The sequence below is a fragment of the Nannospalax galili genome, unplaced genomic scaffold, assembly GCF_000622305.1.
Source record: "Nannospalax galili isolate Female #2095 unplaced genomic scaffold, S.galili_v1.0 scaffold512, whole genome shotgun sequence".
Lineage (NCBI taxonomy): Eukaryota > Metazoa > Chordata > Mammalia > Rodentia > Spalacidae > Nannospalax > Nannospalax galili.
Window position 1 is genome coordinate 1,719,638 of NW_008331992.1, and position 9,357 is coordinate 1,728,994.

General features: G+C 38.3%; 1 pseudogene; it reads right to left on the reverse strand.

The window, feature by feature from the left end:
- Nucleotides 1–7,944: 7,944 nt before the first annotated feature.
- Nucleotides 7,945–9,357, reverse strand: part of LOC115069264 — a 124,822-nt pseudogene continuing 123,409 nt past the window's right edge.

Genomic DNA, 9,357 nt, shown 5'->3' on the forward strand with positions numbered 1-9,357 from the left:
GGTGTCACTAAAAGTGCTAACACATCAAAGATTTTCTTTGTTCCGCGGTTTTCAGCCTGTCATGGTGCTTTTGTTGGGCATAAACAGTGGCCTCCGGTGAGGACAATGAAGTCGCCTGTATGGGCACAGATGCTCAGAGGTGCCTGTGGCTCCATTACTCAGGGCAGCATGTTTCATTTCCTGCCAGCTACACAGTGAATGTACCTGCTCTGGCTACAGATGAGGAAGTCAAACCATACCACTTACTTGTCCCTACATTACCAGTATGTTTGTCCCAACCCACTGCTGAAGGAAAACCCCTAAATATTGCATCTAGGTCTCCTGAGGTGGAAGGTGACCAGGGTCCCTGGGCAGGGGCAGGAAAGGGGCAGCTAAGCAAGGCCTGCTGTGCTTGGGGTCTGGAGACCAGGGAGCTAACACTTCTCCTGTTAAAGAAGTAGAGGGCACCCACGCTTGCTCCATTGTCAAAATATACCACGTTCAAAACTAATTGTTAAGACTGTTGATACATGAAAGGAAAGCAAAATATTAAACAAAGCTGGAGCCCCTTCTGAGAAGGAGGCTGTGAGTGCATGCACTGGTTATAAGCACGATATCAACCTTGTCATGTATGTTCAAGTCCTTACGTAAATGCTAGTAATATGTTCATGCTCTTCCACATGGTTTAAATCATCTCCACATTGCTTATAATATATAAAACAATGTATATGCTAAGTATATAGTTATTATCTTGTATTGTTTAGGGAATAAGGGCACAAAAATGTGATTAGAACAGAAACCAGTTTTATTCCAAATTATTTTCGATCTGTGTTTAATTGAATCGACCAATGGAGAATGCTTAGACATGTAAGGCCAAACATATTTAAAAGACAATACAGGGTATATTGCGAAGAAAACTTTTAATTTTATTGCTTTTAGTGATATGCATCATTTAATTACTTAATGCTGCTCAGTGTTGGAATATACTTAATCTGCATGCCAATGACACATCTTGACTCATAGCCTGTTATGGATTGCAGGACAAGGTCAGCACAAATTACTCAAGAGATGGAGAGCACTGAAATGCTTGGAGAACCCTGAGGATAGAGGTCAGATGTAGCTAGAGAAACACGAGTGCTGCCGACTGATGATGGACGTCTAAGGAGGTAGAAATCTACGCATTGCTATGCCTTTTCCTAAAGTATTTAAGTAGCAATTTTCTTCAAATACTGATGTCAGCTAGCATCTAGTCTCTTTGAAGCTATGCAAGAGTTTTAGAGGAATTTGTCACATTTTTCTTTGCAGTGATTGACTTCTGCTTTGTGAGGTAACTTTAAGAAAGACTGAAAAAATAATTTCCTTATTTATAACTTCAAAAGTACAATCACTTTCCTGTTGCCTATTAGACACCAAAAGAGCATCTGGGATTTACTTTATAGAATTTTACAATTTGGTTCTAAAGGTTATAAAACAGTCTTTAGTAAGTACTAAGTCAATACCCTTCTGTCATGTATTATTATTTTCTGATTTTCCTGTTGATTTAGCTTTTGAAAAATCTCATCAAATTTTTACACCCATTTTAAGACCTATTACAGTTATATAATTAGTACAATAAAACAGAAAATTGACCCCTGAGACTTTGATTTTATCACAGATGATATTATACCTTTGAAACTGGGCGGTAAGTTAAACGTGTAGTCAGGCAGTAAAATTTGAAAAGCTAATTACTGAGTCATTTAAAAATAACACTTCCTCTTATGAGTTTTGGGACTATCTGAAGATAAAAGGAATTCAAATATTACAACTAATGACCACATTTTAGCTATAAAACATGATTTTATATTAATACATTACTGATAGAGTTGATCAGGGAGCATCTTAATAATTAAGACCCAAACTAACTTTTAAAAATTTAGAAAGAGAGAAAAATCTTAAAGATAAAGATAGAAGGAAAGAAAAATGCTCATAACAAAATTTAATACAATTTTCAGGACAAAAGTACGGGGGGAGTGGAAATAGGAACTGGAGCAGCTGTTGTACCGGTCCTCACAAAAATGACCAGAAATGGAGGCAGTACTGAACAGCAGATTGGTTGGGAATGTATAGTGTTTAGGTGACAGAAATACAAATTTCTCAGCTTAGGCAATACAGCTAATTTGCTTATTCACATAATTAATACTTGGGAGAAGCAAGGGTATACCTGGGCCTCAGAAAATTCACATGACAGCTCGGAGGGGGTCTCTCTGTGTTGCCTGTCTTTTTTTCCCTGAGAGGAAGTATATTTTCTCCAGTTGACTTCTTCCACAAAGATGAAAGGATGGCCGGCAGGTGACAACTTCTTTAAAAAAATTGTGTGCAATTATTTGTGTGTGCAAGCATGCATGCATGCATGTGTATGCTCATGAATGTGGAAGCCAGAGGTGGAGATATGGCGTCTCTCTGTATTGTTCCTTTAAATCTTTGAGATAAAATATCTCACGTAACCCAGAGTTCATCAATTAGCTAATCTCGCCGGTCAGTGGGCTCTGGCATGTCTCTGCATTTGCAGCACTAGGATTACAGGAGTATTCTTGTAGGTTCAACCTAAGTCAAGTGCACAGCCCCATGTAGAGATATAATGGAAAACAGCATAGGGAGTTGCTTAAAAAAACTACAACTAGAACTGCTGTATGATCCAACAACTATGCTGCTGGGTTTAGAGCCAAAAGAAATGAAATCTTTATATCCAAAAGATACTTACATGGTCATGTTTATTGCAGAAGTGTTTCCAATAGCCAAAATACAGAACTGAGCCAGATGCCCCTCAGCATATGGCTCTATGAAGTAAATGTAGTATATTTACACAATGAAATACTACTCAGCCCTACAAAGAATGAAAACTGTTATTTACAACAGTATGGATGGAACTCAAGACCACTAGGTTCTCACTAATGTAGTGAAACAATAAGCCAAATCTGTTAAAATGGAGTGGTGGACACTAGAGATGAGGAAGGATTACAGGAAAAGAACAACACAGAGGAACTGGGGAGACCTTCAGGGTGTGTACAGGGTGCTGAAGAGAGGGAGCAGAGGTGGAAGCAGGGTGGGTGCTCATGATTGAGGCATGTTGTCTACGTGCATGGAAATATCATATGAATTTTTACAATTAATCACGGTTAAAATATGTTAAAAGCCAAATTATATATGTAGAAGAAAGAACAATATAGCAAAACTCAAAGTAGTAATTTAAAAATATTTATACTAACATAAAATATATGAATACTTAAAAAGAAATATTCAATATTACCAAAAGTTAAACTCTAGAAAATAATATTTGAATTTGGGAAAATAAATCCATAGTAAACCATAAAACATTAAAATTTTTAGAATTTTTACATCTTAATATTCACACATACGTATATTTCTTTTTCAGAAAAACTCAATAAATATAAATATTTAAGAAAAGCAACTAAGTTAATATAAAATTTATAAAAACTAGTCTGGTGTTTAAATTGTTGGCAAACTGCAGAGTGATTATAAGAATCATCTGAATTATTCTAACCTTTGTTTAAATGAAGGAAATGGCTACTACAAACCCCACTAAGAGTTCATTTCTTTGATTAAGCATTTCTATTCAGAATGGATCATTAGACATATGCCAGGTAGCCACAATCTACACGTGTGCCAATAAACTCTTCATTTTCATATTCTGTGGCCGTAATCTCTTCTAAAGTCGGTTCACAAACAAATCGCTATAGCACTTGTCACAAATCACTTGTCTGAGATAAATGCAGACAAGAAAAATACACACTAATACATGAAATCAACATGAACAGCAAAGAAATTTTTACAGGATATGGAAGCCATTAAGGATCAGATAATTCTCTGAATATCTGAGACTATAACTCCACATTGAAAGCATTTAAACTGCTTGATAGCTTTTTCCTTTTTCTACACTAGAGAGACCAAAATTGAAAATGGCATTCATGGGTCTGCTATCAAGCAATTGCTGTCTTATTTAGAATTGCTTCTTGGCTCTGCAGAATTATAATGATTCTCTGAACATGCTTTCCAGGAGACACTGCTGTGCCTGGGCTGGTACTGACCTAGGAGCTTTGGTATGAGTTACACACATTGGATGAGAATAAACTGAAGAATAACTGGTAACCAAATAAGTGCATGATCAAAGCCAGGCAGAGTAGTTGATGAAAGACCAACTTGCTTGTGATGAAGCTTTGGTGACTCCAGACAAGGCACCTTTAGTGGACTCCTGTTCTGAGAACTCTCACCTAGGGTGTGGTCCACATCGAAGGATGACGAAGCTTCAGTTACAACTGTTCTGAGAGAGGGGGGTAGAAACTTGACTGGGTAACAATGGGCTTGAAGTCACTCCTTATACTAGCAGATAAAATCTAGCCTCTTTACCTGCAAGAGTCAGAATGTCTTAAACTTTCAAGGTCATTAAGCTGGGCATGGTGGCAGTCACCTTTAATCCCAGGACTCTGGAGGCAGAGGCAGGCAGGTCTCTGTGAGTTCAAGGCCAGCCTGGTCTACATAGTGGTCCAGGCCAGCTGGGGCTACAGGGAGACCCTGTCTCAAAAAGATGGAAAAAAAAAAAAAGAGGTTTGAAGAACTAGAGAGAACACAAGATCCAGTTGGACTCTGAGGGCTAGCTCTTGAAATAGAGTATGACAGAATTTTCCTTGTGTTTAGCCAAACTTGCTGCCCCTGCTGCCCCAGAATTTGCTTTGTTTGTTTTGGTTAAAATTTATAAATAAAAGTGACGTATTCCAGAGAAGGTGGAACGTGCTCATTTCTTCGCTTAGAGCAGGTGCTTTTTGCTTCACTGCAGTTTGACTCCTTGTGTCAGTGTCAACTCAGACACCAGTCACACTGTGCACAGCAAACTCAGAAGTTCCATTGTCTTCAGTGTGACGAGTGGCCTAAGGGGGAATTTTCACCTCTGACTGATATCTCAGCTTTGGAGGTTTAAAAATGGTACCCATCTAGTTTAAAAATTATGTCAGACATATAGTTATTGCAACAGCAAGAACAGAGTTTTCAGAATAATGTGACATAACAATTGTTCCATATGTTTTTCAGAATATTATTAGACTATTTGAATTTGTTTCATTTAGTGTATATGAGAATATATTTAATAATATTTCATCTGTTTCATGAAATTTAACATTTAAATTCATTTCCATAATGTATTGATTCCTATACTTGATTAAATTGAATTTAAGGAGTCTAAAAGTCAATATGGATCTAAATTCCCAGGAAAGAATATACTGGGTGCACACTTAATTGCTTCTAATTATTTTAACACAAGCAAAGCATTTCTTAAAAAAATATTTTATTATCTTTTATTTTATGTGTATATGTGTATTGCCTGCATGTAAGTAAGTGCACCCATGTAGTGCAATGCCCGCAGAGGACAGAAGAGGCTGTCGGATCCCCTGGAACTGGAGTTACGATTAGTTGTTAGCTGCCATGTGGGTGATGGGATTTGAACCCAGGTCTTCTGCAAGAACAACCAGTGTTTTTAACCACTGATCCATCTCTCCAACCCCAGGGAAAGCATTCTTGGAAATAATTTGTGGATATTCACAAAGACTCGGGAAAAAAACCTTCCTTCTTTCACAATGAAGGAAGACAACCTTTCTAGAGAATCTTTTATAAAAAGAAAGAGTGTGTATTGGTTATATGATAAAGGGGGGTACTGGCTACATGCCTCAGTTAGACCACTGAGATTTGGCAAAGTGGAGCAAACCCATTATAGGAATCATGTACTTAAGTATCATTAGCATCACTGATTTTCTTGAAGAATCATGATAAAAATAACAACTGTGTGTATGTGTGTGCATGTGTGTGTGTACAATGTATGGAGATGTGTGTGCATGAGGCAGTCAGAGACAACCTGGGATGCTATTGCTCTGGCTCTCTCTACCCTTTTTATTTTTTGAGAAATGTCTTTCACAAACAAGGAACTCCCAAAGTAGCCTAGGTTGACTGGCCAGCAAGTCCCAGGTAGCCACCTGTCTCTGTTTCTGAAATGCAAGTGATATGACCACATCCAGGTTTGTTTATTTATTTATTTATTTATTTATTTATTTATTTATTTATTTATTTATTTTTAACATGAGTCCAGGGAGATTGAACAAATTTCTAATGAGGTTTCTCCCCAGCCCAGTTGACAACTTAAATTTAACATTTTTAAAAGTTTATTTTTATTTTGTATGTATGAGTGTTTTGTCTGCATGTATGTAAGTGCACCACATGTATGCATACAATGCCTGTGGAGTCAAGAGACGGTATCAGAGCCCTTGGAATTAGAGTTACAGACTGTTGTTAACTGCTGGGAACTGAATCTTGGTCTTCTACAAGAGTAGCCAGGGAATTTAACAACTGAGCCATCTCTTCACACTCCCTAGTTAACAACAGATTTAAAACTATAAATTATTAGAAATTCCATTACCAAGTGCAGCATAGTAGCTTTTATTAAACCAACAGTGACATTGGAGACAAGAAAGACTACATTGAAAAAATAGACAAAAAGTAGAACAGGAGGAAGAGGAGGAAGAGGAGGAGGATGAACAGGAAGAGGAAGAGGAGGAAGAGGAGGATCAGAAGGAGGAGAAAGTAAAGGAAGAGGAGGAACAGGAGGGGGAGGAGGAGGAGGAAGTAGCGAAGTATGAGGAAGAAAGATATCATCCAGATGATCATGTACAAGGCAACAAGAGACACCAAAAACATTCACATTCTGTGATGGCCACTTCACAAGTGGCCCCCTCAGCGTCCCCTCCGTATGAGGTCCGCCAAGGATCTTTTTCCCTCCTATCTGATAAAGTGCGGAGGAAGTTACGTTCGGCCTTCCCTGTCTTGAGTTGAACGGGGAGGTAGAGGGTGTATATAATCTAAATATATTGTAAATGGTATGCACCTATGAAATTATTAAAGAGAAAGAGAAAGAAAGAAAGAAGGAAGGAAGGAAGGAAGGAAGGAAGGAAGAAAGAAAGAAAGAAAGAAAGAAAGAAAGAAAGAAAGAAAGAAAGAAAGAAAGAACACCAGGATTTGAGAAACCAAAACCAGACAGACACAGGGTTGATTTTTCAAAAAAAATTTTCCATTTTCCATGGTTTTGTATATGTGAAGAATTATAAGCAATAAATAAATAATCAGCCAGACAGTGTCCCCGGACAAAAAGTGAACCACAGTGGCCTGGACCCATATTCTGTAGAAGTTTGTCATGCACACATTTGAGAATGGATGTAGTTGCTGCTGGTTTGTTCTGTGTGGCTTTGGTCAGATGCAGTATTCTTTGTGAGCTTTAGGTCTCCCTCTCCCAGAAGGAGGATGATCTTCAAAGCTTTGCTGAGTCACATGGTCCATGAGGGATCTATCCCAGAAAAGGCTAATTTTCAGAGTCCCTCAATGCTGCTGCAAGTGTGTTCCTCAGTCTTAATTCCTCCTGCCCAGAGAAGCTTTGCTGAGTCTTGGGGAACTGACAATGAACTTTTAATCTTAGTTTGTCCTTTGTAGCTTGTTGATGAGTCTTATCAGACTCAGGCAAATGGTAATTAATGAATATGCTTCATAGACACTAAGAAGTTAAAAGCTGAGCAAACACGTCAGCCCTGCCCACAAAGCTGGGTCCACTAGAGCTGAAGGCCAAACGCACTTCCTGTTTTTAAGTCATTGCTTCCTTACTCTAACCAGAAGTTTTGGTTGCAGTCATGGAGTGAGGAGATTTCAGTTGGCTTTCAACCTTATGGATTTTTGAGATGCTTTATTTTCCATTCATTTACATTGTTTTATTTGGAAATGTTTACACCAGTAAAGGGAAACTAGACTTCAGAGACAATGAATGCATGTCATCGGTTTATATATCATTGGTTTATTATAAAAGGGAAGCATGGAATATTTACATAGGAAATACATATTTACATGATTAAATATTTCAGAACTTGAGTGGAATGGGCAGCTTCACGTAATACCATCCCAGCAGTAAGTTCTGTGATACTTCCAAAGACTGTTCCCAGCTCTAAATAGGAAAGAATCCTCCTTGTCTAGAACTGCCTTGGAGCCTCTTTATTCTGGGAGAACGTGGTGTCCATCTTCCACACTAACTGGTTGTACCTTCCACTCTCCTTCAGCGCCTGACCCCACAGTTACTACTGTTGCTCATAATACCTGTCTTTGAAAGTTTTAATTTTTCAGGAATACTAATGCCACTTTTGGTTACTGTTTCTGTAGCAATCCTTTAAACCAACACTCTGTCAAACAGCTGAAGAAACTTTTCAAATGCTTGTCCTGCCCTGATTTTGACCACCACATTTTGGAGTCTGCTCTCATGCTAGATAAGACACAAAAACCATGTAAAAGCTGAAATGCTCTGTTTTCAAAATTACAAACCAGACCTTGCCTGCTGGCTACTAGGGGCTGCCCCATTCTGTTCCCATCTGCAACTCCTTGGGCTTTGGTCCTATCCCACAGAGACTGCCAGAGAGCAACTGACTAGCCGGGGCTCCTTCTCCCTTCTGGAGGAATCCTAAATGGCCTGCCTGGATCCATCTGTTCCCTCTAATGTAAAATCAAAAGAGAGAACTTGAAGCCCAGACCAACTAACTTTTAAACCCAATCAGAAAGCATCCAAGCTATATCAACAATACAAAAAGAACCAAACTTCAACTCAACAAAGGCAGATTGAGTTTCATACCAGAATCACAAGCAACAAAAGAAATCCACATTCCCAAACCACGACAAAAAAATACAAATACCCCAATCTTATTTAAAAGAATATTGGCAACTGATTGCTCCTAGAGGTGGAAGAGCTGATTTTCCTAAAACAAGGAACTCTAGATAGGCTGACTAGACTCAGCGGATGGGCTAGCACTGGGGAACGGTTGGGAGCACTGATAACACAGTGGATAGTAACAGGGATGACATAGTATGTGGGTGCCATTGGGGCATGGTGAGGAGGCTATGGGAGCAGCCTCCCAAAGCCATTTGTGATGTGGGTATAAAGATGAATAAGATTGTTTGGGATGTTCTGTATGAAATACACACACTCACATGAATAAATAAATAAATAAATAAATACATATTTTAAAATGAGTTATATTTTAGGAAGAAGCATAAAAATTTGCTTCATGTCAATTAGATTACCATTGAAATCTACCCGATGACTTTATATCCATGATCAGGTGCCAAGGATCTCAGAAAGTCACTGACTGTGACTAGCAGTAATCAGATATGTAGAGATTAGAGATGCATGTGCAAACATCTAAGTGTTAGTTGCATTAAAAATGAGTTTTTCTGTATGAAACAGTATATTTTAAAATGAATTGGAGATCTTTTTGAAAGGTTAAAACCTCATTCAATTTTATGTCTTACAGG